The sequence below is a fragment of the Cupressus sempervirens genome, chromosome 1 (assembly GCF_028749045.1).
Source record: "Cupressus sempervirens isolate cs-2001-9-10 chromosome 1, ASM2874904v1, whole genome shotgun sequence".
Lineage (NCBI taxonomy): Eukaryota > Viridiplantae > Streptophyta > Pinopsida > Cupressales > Cupressaceae > Cupressus > Cupressus sempervirens.
The window spans coordinates 852,007,526-852,032,681 of record NC_143118.1 but is presented as its reverse complement, the minus strand read 5'-3'; positions in this window follow the sequence as shown (position 1 = coordinate 852,032,681).

The window sequence follows — 25,156 nt, the reverse complement described above, 5'->3', positions numbered from 1 at the left end:
TTCCAAAGATTAGCCCCTTTTTTTGAAACTTCACCTTTTTGGAGCCTGCTTGCCTTAGCAAAGTTTATTATTTTTTAATTATTTGAAAAGGGGACATGACAAGTCCTCCCCTACCAAATATTGCTTGTCCTCAAGCAATGAAGGTTGGAATTCTCAAGAATATGTGCTCCTTCCCAAGTTGCATCCTCTAGTGGTAATCCTTTCCATTTGACCAAATGCTCTATGACTCTCCTATTTCTCAACCTTTTCTCTCTTGTATCCAAAATCTCTTCTGGTATCAAAACTAATTTCCCTTCATCATCAAGAGGTGGTAATTATGTAGATACTATGGTTTGCTGGCCTAGAACCTTCTTTAAGCAAGATACATGAAAAATATTATGTATTTTTCTGTTTGGTGGGAGCTCCAATTCATAAGCTACCTCTCCTACCTTCTTGATGATTTTATAAGGCCCATAGAACTTTGGCTTGAGTTTCTCTGCCCCACTCCTCTTCAAGGTGCTTTGCTTATATGGCTGCAACCTAACAAATACCAAATCTCCCACCTCAAAATATCTTCCAATCCTTTTCCTGTCAGCATATATATTTTGTTGGTTCTGTGCATGTTGTAGATTATCCTTGAGGGACCTTATTATGTCTTGGCTTTGCTTGATGAAATCACTTGCTGCGGGTACTCTGCTATCGGAAAGTATTAGACCAACAAAGGAAAGGGAATCATAACCATAAAGAGCACAAAAAGGAGGCATACCAATAGACATGTGATGAGATGTATTGTAACAATACTCCCCTAGGTGTAACCATTTCACCCAAGCATGTTGTTGATTTGAAACATAGTTCCTCAAATATCCCTCTATCCATTTATTAACTATCTCTGTTTGTCCATCTGTTTGAGGGTGATAGCTAGTACTGGGAGTGAGTTTAGTTCTTGCCAAATGAAAGAGCTCCTTCCAAAAAGAGCTGAGGAATCTACTGTCCCAGTCACTAACAATGTTTCTAGGCAAACCATGTAATCTAAAAATTTCCTTGAAGAACAATTCAGCCACTTGTGATGCCTTGAAATCAGATGTGATAGGAAAGAAATGTGCATACTTAGTTAGTCTATCTACCACCACATATATGCAATCCTTACCTTGAACCTTGGGCAACCCAGTGATGAAATCCATGGAAATACTTTCCCATTTTTGTTCGAGAATAGGAAGTGGCTGCAACAACCCTGCAGAAAAATTTTGCTCACTCTTGCTTTGTTGGCATACCATACATTCCTTAATGTGTTTAAGGACATCCTCCTTCATACCCTTCCATGAAAACCGCTCTCAAATTTGCCTGTATGTCTTGAAGTATCCCTGATGACCAGCCAAAGGTGTGTCATGAAAGGCCCTCAATATCCTCTCCTTAGTTTTTGACCCTGGCACTAAGAAGATCCTGTTCTTGTAATAAATCAATTCATCAACAACCTTGTACCTATTATCATCCACTAACTTATCCAAAATCTTGGTGGCAAATGAATCTTTAGCATACTCTAAAATTATGGAGACTTTCCAATCAGCAGAGATAGATGATAAGGAACACAAAGTGGGCTTTCTTGAGAGAGCATCAACAACCACATTATTCTTTCCTTTCATGTATTCAATATCAAAATCATAAGCTTGCAATTTTCTTACCCATTTTTGTTGGCGATCATTCAAATCCCTTTGGTTCAAGAAGAACCTGAGGCTGTTATGGTCTGTCTTTACAATGAATCTCCCACACACCAAATATTGTCTAAACTTATGAAGTGCATGCATGATTGCCAACATTTTCTTATCATAGATGGAGTAACCTTTCTCTGATTGATTTAATTTGGATGTCCCCTTTGAGTTAGGACAGCCCCTGTACCTTCTCCAGAAGCATCACATTCAACAACAAAAGGTAAAGAGAAATCTAGAATTGCAAGCACAGGGCATGAACTCATTACCTCCTTAAGCTTATCAAATGTTTTTTGTGCCTCTTCTGTCCAAAAAAAAGCTCCTTTCTTTGTCAAATCAGTCAAGGGGGCAGCAAGCTGAGAAAATCCCTTGGAAAATCTCAAATAGTAGCTACACAACCCGAAGAAACCTCTCAACTGTGTAAGATTAGTGGGTGGAGGCCAATCCAAAATTGCTTGGATTTTTTGTTGATCAACCTGTACTCCTTTAGAACTTATAATATGTCCCAAATATAGGATCTCTGTCAAACCAAACTCACATTTAGATAGCTTAGCATAGAAGGATTGCTGCTCCAAGATTCCCAAAACAGTGTCTATGTGCTTTAGATGCTCTTCCCATGTTTTACTGTATATCAAGATATCATCGAAAAATACCAAATTTTTTTTTTGAAGATGCTGACTGAATACCTTATTCATACAAGATTGGAATGTTGCAGGTGCATTAGTGAGTCCGAATGGCATAACAAGAAATTTAAAGTGCCCATAGTGACATCTGAAAGCAGTCTTTTCCACATCTTCACTCCTCATTTTGATTTGATGGTAGCCTGATCTTAAGTCAATTTTTGAGAAGTATAAAGCACCATGTAACTCATCAATGAGTTCATCTATGCGTGGTATGGGATACCTATTTTTTATGGTCTTCTTGTTTAGAGCCCTGTAGTCTATACAAATTCTCATTGTAACATCCTTTTTCTTGACAAGTACCATAGATGATGCAAATGGACTAGAGCTAGGCCTTATGAATCCCATGTCTAGGAGTTCTTTAATAGTTTTTTCAATTTCTTCCTTATAACCTCTTGGATGGCAGTATGGGGTTGTTATAACTGGTTTGGCACCCTGTTCTAACTCTATAACATGCTCAAAACCTCTATCTGGTGGTAATCCTGGAGGAAAATCATTGAAAACTATACTATGCTTATCAAGAATATTTTGAATTTCAAAATGGAAATTACCTTGATTCTTTGGAGAGCTTGTTGGTTGGATTATGACTCCTACTGCCCATGTTACTTGTCCTCTTCGAAAAGTCCTCTCCATCCTCTTTGCAGAGACCGCCTTAGGTGCTCCATTCGATAACCCTCTCAATATGACTTCTTTCCCATTGGAATGAAATTTAAACTCCATAGTTTGATGGTTCATGTAATAGCCTCCGATAGAGTGCAACCATTGAACACCCAATACAAGATCTGTCTCCCCAATACCAACCACATAGAAGTCATCACATAACTCATAATCTCCTAAGGTCATCTTGAGTTGTTTCACCACCCGTGTGCAAGGCAAGTGAATCCATCAACTACAGTAACATTGAATCCCTCAAAATCTTCTACTTTAAGCCCTCTTTTCATGACAAATCCCTCATCAATAAAATTGTGAGTTGCCCCACTATCAAGAAGAACGGTCAACCTTTGCCTTGCTAGTACCCCTCGAATTCAGAAGGGATGGTATCTTGGGACTCCTGATAATGCTGCTAAAGTGCCATCCTTGCTGATTTCTTTTACTTTCTCTTCTTCTACCTCCTCCTTAGTATCATGAAATTCCTCATGCTCATCTAAATCAGATTCTGAAGCAACTTCAATATAGTGCACTTGACCTTTCCCCAAACATCTATGTCCTGGAACCCATGGTTCTCTACAAGTAAAACAAAGCTTTTTCCTTCGTAATTCACTCCTAGTCTCTTCATCTACCTTCTTTTTTGCCACATTTGTCACATCTTTTGGTGGTAGTGTTGGGAAAGTCTTTTTCTAAAAATTTCCCTTATGTTGCCAAAGATTTGGGAGTTTTTGATTAGTGATTGATTTCATAGGCACGCAAGTTTCAAGTTGCAAGCTTCTTTTGATAGCTTCCTGTAAGGTTGAGGGTGAGAAAGCCTTAACCAAACCCTTAACAGAATCTTCTAAACCATCAAGAAAAAGATAAAAAATCCTCTTTTCACTCATATCAGGTACCATAACAGCCACTTTTTGAAATTCTTCTATATACACATTAACTGATTTGGTTTGCTTCAACTTTGACAATTCTTTAAAGTACTCTTCATCATCCTTGAGGTCAAATCTATCTATCACTCTTTGACTAAAATCTTCAAATGTAGTTACCTGATCGTGACCTTGAGTAGTCATTCCATGATACCACCAATCATAGGCTGCATCTTCCAAGTGTAGACTTGCAAATTGAATAGCATCACTCTCTTTCATGGGGTTAAGTGTGAAGAAAGTTTGTAATTTTTGTAGCCATGCTCTAGCTGAAATTTTATTTGTTCCATCAAAAGTAGGTGCTGTAAACTTGCTTATTTTATTTTTGAGCTCTCTTCCACTTGTGTCATGCTCCCTCCTGTTCTCTTTCTTGGGCATCAAAGCGTTCATCATATCCACATATTCTCTAAAAGGAACTGAACTACGAAAGTCATCATCTAAGCCATTGTAAGTAGCTCTTAATGTAATCAAGTTACCTGTAACCTCTTCCATTGGATTAATGGCTGGATTTGGTACTGGTGGCTCATCTGCAGGCAAGAAAATAGTTTTTGTTGATTTAGATGGTGTGGATCTCCCATTTCTTGGCTCCTCTGAAGTGCTCCCTTTCTCATTAATAGATGCAATTCCTTGTAATTTTTCTATCAATATTCGCAAAGCTGTTAGGAACCTGTGTGTTCCTTCTGTTTATTTTGTTAGAGTAGAGTTGTTGGACGCATATGCTTTGTAAGTCGTCCCGTGAGTTTATTTTATTATCCCACATGCATAGGTAGTATTACTTTTCTAGATCGTACCCAGTATATAAGAATAGGTTGAGGCCCTTGATGGGCACGGACGAATTTATTGTATTGAGCTTGCTCAAAGGAGGTTACCCCCTCGAAGTGGCCTGCGATCAGTAGATTTATTCTGAGTTCTGCTATCACTTTGTATTCTGTTATTTCGAGCATTCTCACGATATTGCTATAAGGAGGTTCTTCTCATCTGGTATCAGAGCACTCTCTTGGGCTCACTGGGTGGAAATTACATCAAAATTTTTTCTGTCGTGGCCTTCAGGAGCAAAAATCATGGAAGAGGAAATTGCATCCCTCAAAACCAGACTTCAAGATCTGGATGACAAAATTCTGGGTCTTAACTTTCAGCAGTCAGCCATGAGCCGAAACCATTCAGGAGATACTGGGTCCTCTTCTGGCAATTTCCGGGGACCAAAGCTTGATTTTCCACGCTTCGATGGTTCTGATCCGACTGGATGGATCTATAGGGCAGAGCAGTATTTTAGCTTGCATAATACTTTGGATAACCACAAAGTCTCCCTTGCATCTTTTCATTTGGAACATGAAGCTCTTCAATGGTTCCGTTGGTACATCAAGGCTAATGTAGGCCCAACGTGGAGCGAATTGTGCACCCTCATTTTGGAGCGCTTTGGCCCTAGTTCCTTTGATGATTTCACAGGAGCACTCACTAAACTGCGTCAAACAGGCACTGTAAGAGAATACCAGACAGAGTTTGAAAAATTAGCTAATCACACAGAGGGCTTGTCTGATGAATTCTTCCGTAGTTGTTTTGTCAGTGGTCTGAAGGATGCACTTCGCTCAGAAGTCAAAATGTTTCGACCTACTACAATGATGGAAGCCCTTGGGTTGGCTAAGTTAGCGGAAGACAAGATTAGTGCTCTACAACGCTCCAGATCTAATTTTGTTCCATTCAAAAATACAGGTTCTCACAACCCTCCAGTCATACCAGCTCCCAGAACTACTCCGATCAAGCACTTGTCTGAAACAGAGATGCGAGTTAGGCGAGACAAAGGGCTTTGTTATAATTGTGATGAGAAATGGTCTCGGGGCCATAGATGTGGTACCCAGAACTTTCTTTAGACAAGAAACATGATACCAGATGAGAAGAACCTCCTTATAGCAATATCGTGAGAATGCTCGAAATAACAGAATACAAAGTGATAGCAGAACTCAGAATAAATCTACTGATCGCAGGCCACTTCGAGGGGGTAACCTCCTTTGAGCAAGCTCAATACAATAAATTCGTCCGTGCCCATCAAGGGCCTCAACCTATTCTTATATACTGGGTACGATCTAGAAAAGTAATACTACCTATGCATGTGGGATAATAAAATAAACTCACGGGACGACTTACAAAGCATATGCGTCCAACAACTCTACTCTAACAAAATAAACAGAAGGAACACACAGGTTCCTAACATCGTTTCGGCTCATGGCTGACTGCTGAAAGTTAAGACCCAGAATTTTGTCATCCAGATCTTGAAGTCTGGTTTTGAGGGATGCAATTTCCTCTTCCATGATTTTTGCTCCTGTACGCGTAACAACCATAAAACAAGGTTTTTTTTTTTTTTTTTTTTTTTTTTTTTTTTTTTTTTTGAAACGGGTAGAAGATGAGAAACAAAAACTTTTTTAGTTACGGAAAACTTGGATTTGGGTAAAACTCATATAGGAAATGGGTGTTCGACGGGTGGTGGGAGACTATCTAGGGACAAGGGAAAAAGAAAAATGAGGGTTTCAAGGGTAGGGAGGCGAAATGAGGCGAACAGTCCAAGAGGGATAAGGGAGCAAAATGAGGAATTGAATCTTGTGGCTCAGTTTGGTGGCGATTGGATGAGAGGTGAAAAAGATAGGGCAAACCCTAAAATTAGATAAATGAGGGATTTAGGGCTTTGATATGTAAAATTTGGGGTTGGGTCACCAAGGAAGGAAGTATGCGAAATGATATTGCAGACGTTCTGCGGAAGTATGAGTAGAAACAGAAAGCAAACAAGGAAGCTACGACTAAAAAACAAAAAAAATTTTACTCTTTTTTTTTTTTTTTTTTTTTTTTTTTTTTTTCTGAACAGTCGACTTAGAAAAATTCACTCACAGACAGAACAACTGAAAAGAGTTATTGCAATAACAAGAGATATTAGAAGTGAGAGGAACCTGAAGGCCACGACAGAAAAATTTTTGATGTAATTTCCACCCAGCGAGCCCAAGAGAGTGCTCTGATACCAGATGAGAAGAACCTCCTTATAGCAATATCGTGAGAATGCTCGAAATAACAGAATACAAAGTGATAGCAGAACTCAGAATAAATCTACTGATCGCAGGCCACTTCGAGGGGGTAACCTCCTTTGAGCAAGCTCAATACAATAAATTCGTCCGTGCCCATCAAGGGCCTCAACCTATTCTTATATACTGGGTACGATCTAGAAAAGTAATACTACCTATGCATGTGGGATAATAAAATAAACTCACGGGACGACTTACAAAGCATATGCGTCCAACAACTCTACTCTAACAAAATAAACAGAAGGAACACATAGGTTTGGATGCAGTTTTCAGCCGAGGGGCACCAACACACCTTGAAAGGCTTACAACCAGGGTCTCTCAGCATCATCAGTTCACACCGTATGGAAAAACTTCTTAAGAAGAATTCACATGGTGTCATCGCTCAGCTCCATTCCATTCAGATGCAGCCATCAACAGTCTCTAGCACTCCTGCCGATCTCCAACACATTTTGGACAAGTATTCTGGTATATTTGCTGAACCTGTGGGATTACCTCCTTCTCGTCCAGAGGACCACCGTATTCAGCTCCTTCCTGGCAGTGTTCCGCCCAACATCAGGCCCTACCGCTACCCATTTCATCAGAAGACCGAAATCGAGATACTTGTCCGTGACTTACTGAAGCAAGGTATTATTCGCCCTAGTACCAGTTCCTTTTCTTCTCCAGTTCTGCTTGTTCGCAAAAAAGATGGGTCATGGCGACTCTGCATTGATTTCTGAGCACTTAATCATCTCACTATAAAGGACAAGTTTCCCATTCCAGTTGTTGATGAACTTCTTGATGAACTTCATGGGGCTCATTTTTTCTCCAAGTTAGATCTTCGTTCTGGGTATCATCAAATTCGGGTTAATGAGGAGGATATACCTAAAACTGCCTTCCGCACACATGATGGTCACTATGAATTTTTAGTCATGCCCTTTGGCCTCACAAATGCTCCTTCAACATTTCAGGCAGTGATGAATAACATATTTCGACTATACCTCCGAAAATTCATTCTGGTCTTCTTTGATGATATCCTCATATATAGCAAAACTTGGGCTGAGCATCTCCATCATCTGGAGCTTGTCTTGCAACTTCTCTCTGATCATCAACTCTGTGCAAAACTATTTAAATGTGTGTTTGGCCAGGAGGAAGTGGAGTATCTCGGGCATATTGTTGCACACCATGGAGTGCGGGTGGATCCTACAAAAATAGATGCCATGAAAACTTGGCCGCATCCTAAAACTCTGAAGAGCCTTCGGGGTTTTTTGGGGTTGACTGGCTACTACCGCAAGTTTGTCAAAAATTACGGGAAAATTGCAGCACCATTGACAGCTCTGTTAAAAAAGGATGCCTTCTCCTGGACCCCTGTTGCTGAGACTGCATTTGAACAACTGAAACAGGCTATGTGCAGTACACCTGTTCTCGCGATGCCAGATTTTTCCAAACCCTTCACTATTGAGAGTGATGCTTGCGGCAATGGATTGGGTGTTGTTCTCCTGCAAGATGACCATCCTATTGCGTTCACTAGCAAAGCCCTCTCTGGTAAGAATCTAGCCCTCTCTACTTATGAAAAAGAAATGATGGCTATTTTGCATGCTGTACAGAAGTGGCGGCCATACCTCTTAGGGAGTCATTTTTGCATCAGAACCGATCACCAAAGTCTGAAATACTTCCTGGAACAACGGGTATCCTCTCCTACACAACAGAAATGGGTCAGCAAACTCATGGGGTATGATTATGAGATCACCTACAAGAAGGGTAAGGAGAATATTGTGGCAGATGCTCTTTCTCGCACATTTGATAATCAAGCTTCCCTTTCCGCTATTTCTAAGCCCATTCCCAATTGGTTAGCGTCTGTTCAGCAGGGCTATGACAGTGACTCTTCTTTATCTCAAATCATTCACCAGCTAGCCAATAATCCTTCTGCTCTACCACATTACTCTTGGGATGGTGCTTCTCTTCGATACAAGGGTCGGCTAGTGCTTCCTCAGAACCCAGCTCTACATCAGGCTATTTTTTATGAACTCCATGCTTCTCCTTCAGCAGGGCACTTAGGCTTCCTCAAAACTTATGAGCGAGCAAGGAGAAACTTCTTTTGGAAAGGGATGAAACAGACGATTCAACAGATGGTGGCTGAATGTGATACTTGCCAACGCCACAAGGGTGAAACGACCCTCCTTCCTGGCTTGCTCGAACCATTGCCCATCCCTACACGGATTTGGACTGATATTTCTATGGATTTCATTGAAGGGCTTCCTAAATCCGGTGGCAAGACAGTGATCTTAGTTGTGGTTGATCGTCTCTCGAAATATAGTCATTTTTGTGCCCTCAGCCACCCCTATACTGCCTCCTCTGTTGCACAAATCTTCATGGACCAGATATTTCGTCTTCATGGACTCCCTTCTTCCATTGTCTCTGATCGTGATGCAACTTTTACCAGTCATTTTTGGACTGAACTGTTTCAGAAAATTGGCACCAAACTGAAGATGAGTTCGGGCTATCACCCACAAACTGATGGTCAAACGGCAATTGTCAATAAATGCTTGGAAACTTATCTTCGTTGCTTCACTTCTGAACAGCAACATCAGTGGGCCAAGTGGCTCCCTTTAGCTGAATGGTGGTACAATACCTCTTACCACACTGCCTCTAAAATGACTCCATATGAAGCAGTCTATGGTCAGGCACCTCCAGTGCTCCTTCCCTACACTCCCAACAGCTCACCAGTCCAGGCAGTTGACATAGTTCTCCGCAGCAGGGATCAGATTCTTCGTACCTTACAGGATAATCTTCACATGGCCCGTAATCGGATGAAACAGCAAGCAGATCAACACCGTTCTGAGCGCTCGTTTCAAGTTGGGGATATGGTTTTTCTTCGTCTACAGCCATACAAACAATCCTCCCTAAAGCTGAAAGGGCGTCATAAGCTGGCCCCAAAATTTTATGGGCCTTATCAGGTTCTGCAGAAGATTGGTTCAGTTGCTTATAAACTGGAACTTCCTCCTTCTTCCCGCATTCATCCAGTCTTTCATGTTTCTTGTCTAAAGAAAGTTCTGGGTACCACTGTCAGAGCACAAACTACTCTCCCTGAAATGGATACGGAAGGATCCATTATCCTGGAGCCGGTGGCAATCATTGACCAGCGCACTCGCCAGCTTCGCTCTCGCTCCATCTCTGAGGTCTTGATTCAGTGGCATGGCATGCAACCAGAGGATGCTACCTGGGAACCCCTTCTTCAGATTCAACAACAATTTCCACACCTTAAGCTTTGAGGACAAAGCTTTTTTCTAAGGGAGAGGGGATGTTAGGAACCTGTGTGTTCCTTCTGTTTATTTTGTTAGAGTAGAGTTGTTGGACGCATATGCTTTGTAAGTCGTCCCGTGAGTTTATTTTATTATCCCACATGCATAGGTAGTATTACTTTTCTAGATCGTACCCAGTATATAAGAATAGGTTGAGGCCCTTGATGGGCACGGACGAATTTATTGTATTGAGCTTGCTCAAAGGAGGTTACCCCCTCGAAGTGGCCTGCGATCAGTAGATTTATTCTGAGTTCTGCTATCACTTTGTATTCTGTTATTTCGAGCATTCTCACGATATTGCTATAAGGAGGTTCTTCTCAAAAGCCTCTCTAGTTTCTGCCAAACCATCCACTATTTGCTTCTTAGTATTTTGGATGTCTTGGAAGAATTTCTTTGTCATCTCATCTGGATCAGCCATACTTTTTTCTTCCTTGGATTTTGTACTTTTGCTTTCAACTGGGGGTTTGATCAAAATTTCTTTATTCTTTTCTCGCTGCAAATATCTTTTTTCTCTTTCACTTAGTTGCATGCGATCATAAATTTTGACATGTAACTAATTAGAAGCAACATGCAACCATAAAATATGACATGCAAGATTTGGGTAGTTGTCAAAACTGACATGCAAGATCTGGGTAGTTGTTAAAACTGACATGCAACTTCTACAAACCCTCAGGCTGGCAAGATCATGGCTCTGATACCACTGAAATGTCCCTTTACTGATTTTGCATGGTATTTCCAGCCTCAAATCAGATCTTTAAAATCAAACAACCAATATTACAAAGATCTGCTAATTTCCCAATAAAACCCAAATCGGGTATGTCCAAATTAGTGCCAAAAAACTTCACAACTTCACAAATTATTAATAAATTTGAGAATGGAAATTTTTACAAAAATTTCAGCAGTATAACAGCCTACAAAATGACATTTCTAGATTTTTATAGCCTTTACACAACAGCTCAGAAATGTAGGACAAAACTATGCTCAATCGGGCTCCTGAAATTAACACACAATGCTCGAAAACACCACAAAAACACTCATAAACTATCTCAGAATTTTAATCATGACCCAATACATATACTCAGCTCTATTTTAACATATTAAAGTCTAAAATACAGCAGAAACCCAAACTGATATGAAACACTCAACTGAAAACACCAAACTCAAACCAAAAACAACCCCGAAAACCCACAAATCGGCACTATTCAGCACAAAGGCAAACTCTGTATGAGCATGCACATGGAATGGATTCAAAATCCCATCCTTAGCCTTCCTAGAAATCTGCAAACTCCCGTTCTTGGGTCTCCTTCTCCACAGGTTTGGCAGCTTCTGAAGAACAACAAGAAAATTAGCAAAAATCAAGTTCTGGAATGAGCCCAAAATGCCTCCAAACCCCTTAAAAGAGGGCATAACCCTAAGTCATGTCCAAGAGGGGTTAATAAAATATAATTTAATAATAATTTTTATTTATTAGTCCATTGGTTTCCAAAGATTAGCCCCTTTTTTCGAAACTTCACCTTTTTGGAGCCTGCCTGCCTTAGCAAAGTTTATTATTTTTTAATTATTTGAAAGGGGACATGACACAATCTCATCTTCCTCATTAGATCCTTCACAAGACTTAATTCCTACAACAATCTTAGATATTCTACCAACATAGCTTCTCACTGATTTATCTTCCAACATTTTAGCATCTTGAAACAAACATATCTAACTATGTAGTCTTACTTGTTTAGCATGCTTATCTTTGTCAAAAGTAGTTTCTAAAGCCTTCCAAATTTTATGATATTTTTCTAAAGATCTTTCTTGACTGTATTTATTTTTTGGAAGAGCTAACATAATTCTTCACTACCTCACATATTGCACATAAATAGATCTCTTTTAGCTTCATATCATTCTACAAGTTTTTTTTTCTTCCATAATTGCTTTATCTTTCTTTGTCAAAATCCAATACCTTGGACCTATACATTGAAAATGAGTCTTCATCTTTTCCTTCTAGCTATTAAATTTAGCTCCACCAAATTTAGGACTTTCTTTTTTGAAATGGCTCGTCATGTATCTCCCAAAGGTGTTAAGCTTTCTCTTCAAGGAAAACCAATTGCTAGAGATTAAAGTCCACCAAGATAACTAAGAGGGGGGTGGAGAACCAGTTATCCAACTATTAAAATATTTATCAGCCTTTTTATTCTTTAGGCATGCAAACAATATAATCAAAAACCATAAGATACTCATGCACATTAACACTAGATATGTTAATTAGGGAAACCCTTGATAAGAGGGAAAACCCCAGTGGGGATGGTACCCACAAAATTATGTACTAATATAATTTTTTCTTATTAGAGGATGGACCTTGTTAGGAGTCAATGAAATACATTCAATATATATCAGTCCTTTTTAGGAGACTTTGAATCCTTGTTGGGAGATTCCAACCAATTAGGAGTTGTAGAAGGCAGATGGACCCACTGTCCAAACAACTTCTAGGGTAAGATCACTGAAATCACTATCCAATTTATCTTTGTATTATTCATTTTAGAATAATAGAAATGTATATCTCCTTTTCTTTCCTCTAATCAAACTTATCCTCCACAAATCTCGATACTAGATCACCAACTTTGAATCCAATAATCCCTTGTATTTCTTACTCACATTCACCAAATACTTTGCATATTATAATTTTAATTCCATACTTCATCAAAAGGAAAATACCATTCCTTTGTACCATATCCTAAACATAATTCTTTGAGTTGGCCTTGAGGCTTTCCCAATTAATTATAATAGGACCACATTAAGATATTACAAAATATTACATTTATTTATAATTACAAATCACTATCGGCTCATAGTCTTTACAACTTCTCGCATGTACAACCTCAAACCATGCACACTCATTGACATCATCATCATGTTGTCTACTATTATTGTCTAACTGTACATACTACAATTTTATCTCTATTAGGAGATACAATCCAAACATAAGAAATTACTTCTCAAGTACTCTATCTATAAACTATTCTTTGTAAATCAAACATATCTTCTGCATGTCTTCTACTCTATGTATGCACACTAAACCACTTTAGTGGGATATAGTGTAGAATATCTCCTTAATTTCACTTTACTTGATCATCAATACTTCATCTGTACAACCTTATTCTTTGTTAGCTACTTTGTTAGTCTTCACAAAAATAATGCTATGTTGACATCAATGACAAACATAGTCATGAATGCAACATGTCAATCTCTCCAAGTGCTAAGGATACTCCCCCAAAGGAATTGCATTAGCATTCATGCTAACATAATCCTCTTAGATGATGATTGCATCATCATCAACTCAACCACCCCTTACTAGCCCAAGTATTGAGTTTTCTCAGACTCCATTACACACTAGAGGATCATTGGTTGAAGAAATTGAGTAGGAAAATAATAACATTAAGACTGATTAGATATAGGTGGTGAGAATATGTGAGGAGAAGATGAGGGAAATCATTTTATACCTTTTATCTATAAATGATTCTAGATTACTTCACCATGAGATATCAATTATTTTGGTTATTTAGAAGTATTTTAATGAAAATGATGACCTATTGAGGCAAATTTAACACAAAGGGGCTAATTGAGAGGAAGAGATGTTCAATATATGCACAAATGTTATAGACAAAGCCCACATTGATAATGTAATTAAGAAGACATGTGATTAGGTAATGTGTTTGGTGGATTTTGATGCAAACACAAAGTTGTTATAGAGAAAGGTGAGATTCTATCTCTTCAAATAAGAGATTACAAATTTTGACCTTTTTCCTTTGGTTTTAAATAAAGATCACAGTCTCAAAACTTTTAACGAATGGGATGAAGATTTGTATAACTTGCTAAGCAAAAAAAAAATGATATAATAAAAAATGATGAAAATTGTTGGAAATATAAGAGAAGTAACTAAGATGAGAGGGGTGAATTAGTTACCACAAAAAAATTCTAGATCCTTTAGATGTCAATACAAATCAAAATCAATACTCTGGTGAAGGTGAAATATTGATTTGAATTAGTTAGCACTGGAATCACTTCGTTAACACTAAGAATTATTGTTACTCAACAAACATTAAAATATTTACTTCTTAAGATGTTTAGTGTTATTAACCATAATTGACTTAGTTGCAAAAAAATAAAACAAATAATATGAACACAAGAGAAACTAGGATTTAACATGTAAACCCAATTCGAGAAAACCACCAATTGCAACTAGTTACTATTTTTCACTCTTTTGAAGTGAGCACTGTTAGGATCCAACCTTGTTAAAGGTTACAAAATACATTGTTAGGTGTGGCCCTATTAAAGGATTTAGATAACCCTATTAGGAGTGGCCTTGTTAGGGGTCTTTAGAAACTTTAATCTAGAAATGTCACCTTGTTAGAGGATTTTCCAAATAGCTGTTAAGATAACTCTGTTAAGAGATTTGATTCACTGTTACAATTATTAGAGAGTAACAATGATTTAACTTAATTGCTGATGCAACTGACTTTCTAATTTCAGATCTTTGTTTTGGCTTGAATATTGATTCTTCTTGATCAAAGTGTTCTTTGCAACTCAATAAACTTAGGATACTCTGCTATCCTTCCCATTCACTTCCTTTATTCATCTTCTTCTATTCCACATTATCCCTCTTCAAGCCTCAAGTTGACCTTATACTTATATGATTTACCTTATCAAGTCATCTATTCAATATTCAATATTTATCCCTTAAGTTGGTTACACTTAACAAATAAATTCATCAAACTAAATCCTTTGTTAGCTAACCTAGCTTGATCAACACTAACTCAGAGAAGACTTTCTTCAGACTTCCTTTGGTAACTAAGTGAACTCAGTAAACACTACATTCTGAACTAAATTCCTTTTGGTAATCGAGTGAGATTGGTTAACATTGGTTCCATGCCAACTTCTCTTTGGTTTTTGAGTGAACTTAGTAGACACTGTCTTCCTACAAACTTCCTTTTTTGCCCAAGAAAACTTGGTAGACACTGTCTTCCTAAACTTGATTATCTCTGGAATGCTTGACAAACATGAGAAACTATCTTCATCTCCCAACTGAGCTTAGAAGATATGAACTATCAAAGACTTGAAATTTTGTGTAACATCAAAGACAATATACAATTGAACAATTTTTTTCAAAAATCTCCTATTGGAAATATAAGAGGAGTAAGTGAGAGGGGAGGGGTGAATTAGTTACCACAAAAATAAATCCTAGATCCCTTAGATGCCAATACAAATCAAAACCAAAAAACTATTAAAGTTTTATTATTCATGTAACTCAGTTAGCACTGAATCACTCAGTTAACACTAAGAATTACTCTCACTTGAAAAATACTAAAATATTTACTTCTTAAGATATTTTTCGAGTGATAGCAATTCTTAGTGTTAGTTGAGTGATTCAATACTAACTAAGATACAACAAAAATAAAGCTTCAATAGAGTTTTTGATTTTAATTTGTATTGAAATTTAAGGAATCTAGGATTTATTTTTGTGCTAACTGATTCACCCCTCCCCTTTTAGTTACTCCTCTTATATTTCCAACATCTCCCTTTTTGGCATTGCTGACAACACAACATGTCATAATACAATGAAATTTTGGAGCAAAATAAAAGTAAGGATAATATCCTTAGTTTCATTCTGATTCTCATCCATGAGAACTCCCTCTACCAATGTGAGCTCCCTTTGACATCAAATTTTCCCTTTGGAATGATTCTTTGATTACTTTGAATAAAATTTCTCCCTTTGTCAGCATACTCTCCCTTTTTGACATCTCATGCCAAAGACACCATAATCAATGGACTTCCCATGTACCTAATTTTTTGATTCATATGCAAGATACTCTTTAGAATACTAAATCAACTTGACTGATCTTCAATAGGCTTGGTTAATGCATCACTAAAGTATGACTAGTGAGCTTTAGACAGGGGAATGACCCCTCGCTTACCTCCTAGATACAAAAATGCATCCTTAGGTAATGGCTTGGTGAATATGTCTACAATCTATTCTTTTGTATTCAAAAATTCTAATATATATATTTTTGGCAAGAGTGAATGTGCCACTTGATATATATATATATATATATATATATATAAAATTTAAAACTATGTCAAGAACTCAACTGGGAAATAACCAAAAAGAAAATTCAACATCGTCGTAGTATGTACAAAATACAAGCATCAATATTGACAAACATAGATAGATGGAAAAAACATAATTTCACCAAAATTCAAACTTTATCGAATTTTGCATTTTTGAGCATATCAAAATAGCAGGCATAAGGGACTCAATACAACCAAAGATTACAAACATTTTACAAAACATGCCTGAAGTTTAGAAGAAAAGACCAAAAAATAGAAGAATGCCAATAAACTATTTTACTTCCATGTCCTTGACACCCTTTGTAGAAGTGGACGTAAAGCCAGGTTGTATCGAGTGACCCCATCCAAAATCTAAGCATGGTAGTGGAGCCACCTCCCATCTCGAGCTTGAGCATTCAACGACAACATCAAAAATACCACCCTAGACTATTGGTTTGGGATGATCTAAGAGGGGCTTTGGGACAAGGTTTCTCAAGCCAAGAGCACTTAGAGTAGGAACTGACCAGTCACAAAGTTCATGAGCTGACTGAATTAAGGGAGCCAGAGGCATCTTCTTATGAGATACTACATGTGCATTAGAAATTGGAAGACCTAAGATGTCAAGTAGTGCAAATATAAATTTCTTCACACCCTTAGTCATCTGAAAACCCAGAGCTTTTGTTGTAACTTGCAAGGTCTTGGTCAAGAGCCATGAGTTGTGCTTTTCACATGACTTCTATAATGCCTCAAAATTTATCAAAACCTCATGTTTTTGCACAAGCATGGTCCTTGAAAATAATCCTCCTACCAAGTCATTTTTGGACCACAAATCATAACTCTGTATAGCCCTCTTTAGTTTATTTTAAGCCCAAACTCTGGTCTGAGCACCTTGTAAGAAAAGATTTCCAATATTAAAGTTGACTGAAGAAGACCCATAGCATTAGATAGAAATATGGAGACCAAATTTGAAGGGTATAGCACATGTCTAGATGTTGCAGAGAAGAAGTCCTCCTCAATGACATTACGAATTGCATGAAGGGTGGAGGAAGAAAGTAGAATGAACATAATATCCAACACCTCATATCCAAGGGATGAGAGAGTGCATCTTCTTCTACCACTAGTTGTAGCAAAATTCTATAATTTTTGGGTAGGATGCTTCTGTGATATTGATGACAGCACTCACATTTCACACAAGCATCCAATGAGAACAACATCCTAGAAATTGAGAAGGCAAGCAAAGGGAGTAGGGAAGAGGGAGTCATAAAAAGAAATCCAAATGCTTAAAAGGTATGACACATCTACTCCCATGTGAGTAATAAATAAGGTGCCATTACATCAAAGCCCAATTACAATTGTGTAGAGTGAAGTACAAGACTGACAACCCCAAACTGAATAAGGCATGAATATTCTGCATCCGTATGTACTAGAATGATAAAAAAACCTTATTACCATCTATTAAAGTTATCCTTGATCAACTTGAGACACACTTTTGACTTAAATGGAGATTTGATCTTGCCAAATGTAAAACCACACAATGTACTCAAGTAACGACAACAAAAAATGACACTGAGCAATGTAGAAAGATTTAGTATGACTTCACCATAATATTGCACATGTGAACCTCCTTGATCATCAAATCAGCTCCATGCCATTACAATTCCTCATTAAGACCTTCAAAAACATGGACCCAAAACACTCAACAAGATTAGATAGCTTGGTCAATATACCCATGAGCACTTAGTAAGAACTATGGTCAAGTAGCTCAGCCTAAGTCTCTTCCTTGTTAACTTGGAAAACACCTGGCTGCACTTGGGGGAACTCGGTAATCAGTAAACTGAATAAATCAATAAGCCTTGAGTAACTTGGTCAATAGTAAACTTGAGCTTTCTCGGTAAACATTAAGCCAAGGGTGACTCAGTAAATAATGAACCCAAACTTAATGAACTCTATCAATACTAGACTTGGTAAACACTAAGCCAAGAGTAACTCGGTCAATACTAAACTCAGTAAACATTAAGCCAAGAGTAACTTGGTCAATACTGAACCCAAACTTATTCTATTTGTGTGACCTACATTAAAAGATTTTCTCTTGCTGAATTAAGGTAAATAATGTGGGAAAGTTGGTAGGTACAAACTCTATAATACTTGCCTTATTAGTCTTCAAGTCACAACCAATATTGGATAAATTATCTGCAACTTGGTTTCCCTCCTTGAGGGTATGAGAGAAGGACACCACTTTAAATTTATCAATCATTGCCCAAGAATTTTCTAGAATATAACCAAACTTCCAGTTCTCTAATTTTTTCTTTACACATGAATTGATAACCACTAAAGAATCCCCCTCAATGTGGATATTAACTATGTTTAGCTGAATTGCTAGTTCTAAACCAAGTAGGAGTGCCATGGCTTTAGCTTTGTTGTTTGTACCAACCAAATTTTTTTGAGAAAACATACCTAACACCTACCCATTATGATCTATTATACACACTCCAGCTCCTGATTCACTAGGATTTCTTCTCGAGTAGCCATCAAAATTTAACTTGCAATCTCCCCTAGCAGGAGGAATCCATTTTACAATATTTCTATTAACTTTGTCATGAGGATCACCAGATGTAATGAATTGATAAGATGGAGAGGGTAAAGAAGTCCATCTATTAGCCAAAGCAATATCCCAACCTATAATAATAAGATGTTTAGAAGTTCTTTTGACATAAGCTACTAGAACTTCCCCCACTGCAACTTCTAATGCTGACAACATAGTTTCTAATGTCGAAGATTGATTTCAAAAAATCCTTTTATTCCTCTCCCACCAAATTGCCAAATAATAATTGCTGGGATACACTTCCAAATACACAAATAATAAGAGTGGCTAATCAGACTTTGCCAATCTTGGAACATATCCCATAAGGTGTTTGGAAGGGGCATATTGAAACTTAATTCTTGAAGGATGAAGATCCAACATTGATATGCCAATTTACACTAAACAAAGAGATGATTGACTTTCTCCTCTAGCTCCATGCATAATACACATTTCATATTATAAACAATATTCAATTTTGATAACTTTTATCCTGTCAAAATTCTCTTTTTTATGGCTAACCAAGAGAAATTTCTTGCCTTTGGTAAGACTACTGGGTTCCAACAAAATTTGAATGCCTAAAATGACTTATAGCCAATTTCTAGGTTCTTGGTAGCTAAGTAACCCAATTTTATTGAGTATCTACCCTCTTGGTGTGGGGCCCAAATCAGTGTATCTAAGAGATTAGACACTAAAATAGTCCTTGTATTACATATACTAATAAATTCTTTTTTAATTTGATCAGGAATTGGTAACTTGTTTGAGTTTTTCCAAGTAACTCTACCTAAAATTGGATCAACGAATTGAAAATAATTAGCTACATAGGGGCCCCGTTCAGCATAAAAAATTATAATCCAATTGTCAAAGGATTTGGAATTACAAAGCGGAGGAAGGCCATTCCATGAATCCTACCAAAAGAATCCCTTAAAAACATTGTTAATTTTCCAAGTCAAATATCTAGCAACCAAATCAAGAGATCCCACCAAAAAGTTCCAAACTGCTGACCCTTTAGGCAAATAGCCCATATTGAAAATTGAGGGGTCAAAAGAATCTAAATATTTTCTTTGTAAGATCCTACACCATTTGGCCTCTGCTTTCTCATACAAAGACCAAACTAATTTACCTACAAAAGCAATATTTCTTAAAGCTAGATTAGGAAGATTAATCCCACCTTGATGCTTCTCTAAAGACATTTCTTTTAATGAGATGAGAGGGATTTTTCAATTACCTAATATATTTTTCATCCATAAAAAGCCCCAAATAATACCTTCAATCTACTTAATAATAAACCTAGGTGCTAATAATATAGAGAAGTAATTATTTGGGATAGTTGATAAGACAAACTTATCTAAAATAACTTTTCCAGATAGGGAAAGCCATCTTACCTTCCAAGCCATTGTTCTAGCTTTAATTCTATCTACTATATTTTTCCAATAAGAAGGTTTATTACTACCCATGAAAAAAGGAACACCCAAATATGTAGATGGTAAGTTTTCCTCCTCAAAATCAATAATCTTTTTAATCATATGTGCAATAGGTGGAGCTATGTTAAAGAAGACAATTTTAGATTTAACCATGCTAATCTTTTGACCTAAGAATAGTGAATATTGGTCCAGTAAATATTTAATATGCTTTGCTTCATTAATATTTGTAGATACAAACAACAAAGTGTCATCTACAAAGAGAGAGTGAGTGACCACTAGATCATTTCCTCCAAACTGAATGCCTTTCCAAAGCTCCAACTGTTGAGATTGAATTATGACCCTGCTAAAAGCTTCTGACATCAAAATAAATAAAGTAGGTGAAAGGGGATCACCTTGCCTGATTCCTTGAGAAGATTTGAAGTACCAACCAAAAATGTAGCCCCCAAAATATAGGCTTTAATCCATTTGCACCAAGCTTTACTAAAACCAAATTTCTCCAATACTTTGATAAGAAAGGACCAATTAACTCTATCATACACCTTCATCATATCAAGTTTAATAACAAAGGAAGGAATTTGGTTTTCTTTGATATGATGAAGAGTTTCATGAGCCACAATTGCCCCTTATGACGTCTCTTTACCTAGCACAAAACCACCCTGTTCTAGAGAAATTATATTAGGCAACTAAACTTGAAGTCTAGAATAAATGGCCTTTGTGAAGATTTTATATATAGTGTTGCACAATAAAATTGGTCTGAAATCAACAAAAGTCTAGGGATCACCAAACTTAGGAATGATGGCAATATTAGTAGAATTAAAATTCCCACACATGTAACCCTTGCGTCAGGAGGATTCTAGGGCCATAAATAAATCCCAACCCAGAAAATACCAACATTTCTGAAAGAAGAGAGTTGTAAAGCCATCAAGACTAGGTGCTTTATCTGGGGGCAGGGATTGAACTATTTTTTGAATTTACTCCAAACTGAAAGGCTTTATAAGAGTATCATTATCTTGATTTGATTTAATTCTTGGAACTGCCTCTAAGAATGAGTTAAGTTGATGGTTATTTACATCCATTTTCACTAATGGATCAAGGAGTTCTTTAAAGAATCTGATCCGTTCCCTTTTGATACTTGCTTCATCTAATAATTTTTTACCCATAAGTTGTTCTGTGATTGAAAAAATGGATTTACTTGCCCTTTTTTGACTTGCTAAAGCATGAAAGAATTTGTGTTATGGTCACCATCACTTAACCATAATTCTCTAGATTTTTGTCGCTAATATTCTTCCTCCCTATGATACAACTCCACCCATTGAAATTGCTTCTCTTTTTAACAAGGATATGAATTTGAATTCAAGCCAAAACTGATAATATCTTCATTGGTTTCTTGAAGTTCTTTCTACACCTTGGTTTTCTCCTCAAAAATGTTTTTAAAAACCCGTTTGTTCCAAATTCTAATTTTTTCTTTAAGATATTGGAGTTTCTTATAGAACTAACACATACTATTACCTTTTTCCTGTGGAGCATTGACCCACCATTGCCTAATTAAAGGAAGAAACATTGGATGTATGAACCACATTCTTTCAAATTTAAATGAAGATTTATAATGTGATGTTGATTGGTCTACTTTATTATCTAAGGATAATGAAATAGGAATGTGATCCAATCCCAAGAAAGAAAGAATTTCTGTCGAGAATAGGATAGATGTTATTTTCCATGCTTGTGAAACCAAAAATCTATCAAGTTTCTCAGTAATTTGTACAAAACCATCTCTTCTATTATGCCAAGTGAAGCATCCATTAGACATTTCAATTTCAAACAATTCATTGGTAGTGATAAAGTTATCAAATTCCTCCATAATTTTTAGAGATGGAAAAATTCCTCCCTATTTCTCCTTATTATTTTGAATTGCATTGAAGTCACCACCTATGATACAATTTTTTTGTGGTAAAGATCTAATTTTTTCAAAAATGACATTCCATAATTTAACCTTATTTGAAAGACTTGAGGGACCATAAATATTAAAGATAACCATCAAGATTTCAAAATGTTGAAACTTAAAACATTGCCAACCCAAATCTTGTCCTATAAAGCTTCTAGTAACAACCTTTGGGTTCCATAAAGTGGCTAAACCTCCTAATGCCCCAACACTAGGATAGTGGACAGATTTCCATTGTTTCCATTTAGAAATTGACTCCTCATACTTTTCATCTAATAATTTTATCTCTTGAAGTAATATAATGTCTCCTTTTGACTCATCAAGCAATTTTTTAATCCTAGTTCTTTTGTCAAGGGCATTGATGCCCCTGACATTCCATGTTATGATCTTCATCCTTCCACCAGAGGACACTTAGTCCTTCTGGTGACTCTTTTTATTAATTGAAATTTTTCTTCCAAAGTGGATTGAATGCCTGCTACAATTTATTCTTTAGCTTTTGTACTTTTACTCTTTCTGCACGAGTCTTTGGAGTAGAGGATACCACAATGGGATCTCTAGGTGACTTCATAATTGAAAGGGTTTGTGAGAAATTAAAAGTGAACCCACAACCAATATTTCCATTGAACATTTGTTCAGGTTGGAAATCTCCTAATTGCCTTTGAGCTTCCTCAAAATTTTCTATTGATGTCTGGGATATATCTTCTTGCATAACTTCTTCTGTAGTTAATTGAAATTGTTTTGATACCACAAATACTGAAATCTCTAATTGATGTAATTTAGATTCTACATTACTACCCAACTTGAGGTCTTGCATAGGCTATTTACATATCAGGACAAACACCTCCAAAGGGTGTTGATTAAACATAACATGATGTGTGACTAAATCTGCTATAGACCAACTATGTTTGTTCCAATCAGACAAACTAAAATTTTGATAATTCAACTACCTACAAATTGTGTGATGATATGAAATGTTGTGGAATTTTTGAGCATGTGCCATTAAAACATATTGGTTTTTAAAACTTACTCCTAGGAAATATATTGGAAATTGCTTCACAAAATGACATTTGACAAGGCCCCTTCTATCCATTATCTTATGACAAGTCTTTGAAGTATTAGAAAGCTATAATTCCAATCTAGGACTAGTTTGATTATCCTTACACATCTCCATTGTAGGATTTACACAAGATTAATGACATGAAAAGGGAAGGGATGAATGATCTAAATAAGGAGACTAATTGTTACCCTCAATTTCCAAATTTGATGGAGGGATCTGATCTTGTGAAGGCTCATTTGGTAGATCCAAGTCTGAATGAGAAATAGGTAGAATAGCATCATTAATACAAGAAATTCAATAAATATCTATACTATTCAAATCAATAACCTACCTAAATTTACATTTCTCAAGCATCGATGAATGTTCCTCTGATGCAGGAGCATCCTGGGTTGCCTTGTTATCCTGCTCATTTTTGTTCATTCTACAATTGGTACCAAGTTACTTAGTTGGTACCGAGTCACTGTAGCACTCTTCATGTGTCAAGTTACCCAGTTGATGCTGAGTTTCCAGTTTCCAGTTGATGCCAAGTGCCAGTTTCTAGTTGATGCTGAGTACCAGTTTTTAGTTGATGCCAAGTGCCAATTTTTAGTTGATGCTGAGTGCTAGCTTCCGATGGATGCTGAGTGATGCTGAGTGCTAATTTCTAGTTGATGCTGAGTGCCAGTTGATGCCGAGTGCCAGTTTCCTAGGGGGTGCTAAGTTATCCAATGGGTGCCAAGTTGTCTATTTTTGGTTCTTAGTGGGAGCCAACTTGCATATTTAGTTTTGATCATGAATTTAATGATAGGATCTTGTGTTGGCCTTCCTCTTATGTAATGATTCTAGAATGATCTGTAAGCCATTTTGGCAAGTATAAATAGAGAGTTTAGGCTTTGAGTTAAGTAAGTTTTGGAAGAAAAGAAGTTTTGGAAGAAAATAATTTTTGGAAAAAAAGAAGTTTTGGAAGAGAAGAAGTTTTGGTAGAAGCTTTTGGGAAGAAGATTAGAGAGTAGAACTAAAAGTGCGAATTTGCAGTTGGATCTTTGAATGTGAATGTATTTGTAATTGGCCGTAACCCAGAAGGCCTTATAGTTGGGCATGTAAGAAGATATCTTGAGTAATCAATAAAAGTATTTTTTTCTTCTTCTCCCTCTTGTCTGCATCATCCTCACATACCATAATTTGGTCTGAATCAACGTCTTGGTAATCGACATTAAAATATCCCAAAATCAAAGAATGCTTATCAATTACCTCTGGATCTTGAATATGAACAATTTGTTTCCAATCCCCTCATTTGGAATGGCAAATTATATATTGTGAAATTGGTTTCTGATTGCTCAAAAGTACACAGACCCTAATTGGGTGAAAGAATTGTTCAAAAGGGATGAGATCATGTCTGATAAAGACACCCACCTTGTTTACTATCAATTCAAAAATTTATGTGTCTCTATATTCAAAGGGAAAATCTAGTAATTCTATCCAATGGGGAAAAAAGATAACATCACTTGATTTAGGGGAAAAATTTGGGGAAAATGGGTAGGTAGAGATGCCAAAACCTTTATAGAACCACCCTTTGAATTTATGCACCCAATCCCTAGTCTTGGCTGAAGTAAAGAGAACAGTAAAATAGTTTAAAATTTGATCATGGAATAATACCTCTTTTGTACCTAGCCAGTTACTGAAAATCCATGCTTGTATGTCTGTTTTGCTTAAGTTATGAGTTTTAATCTGCACCCTAAGTGCTATCTTTCTAAAAATTCAACATGTGAGGATATCAACCTTTCTGGAATAGTGATTTCCATTACTACTAGATCTTTAA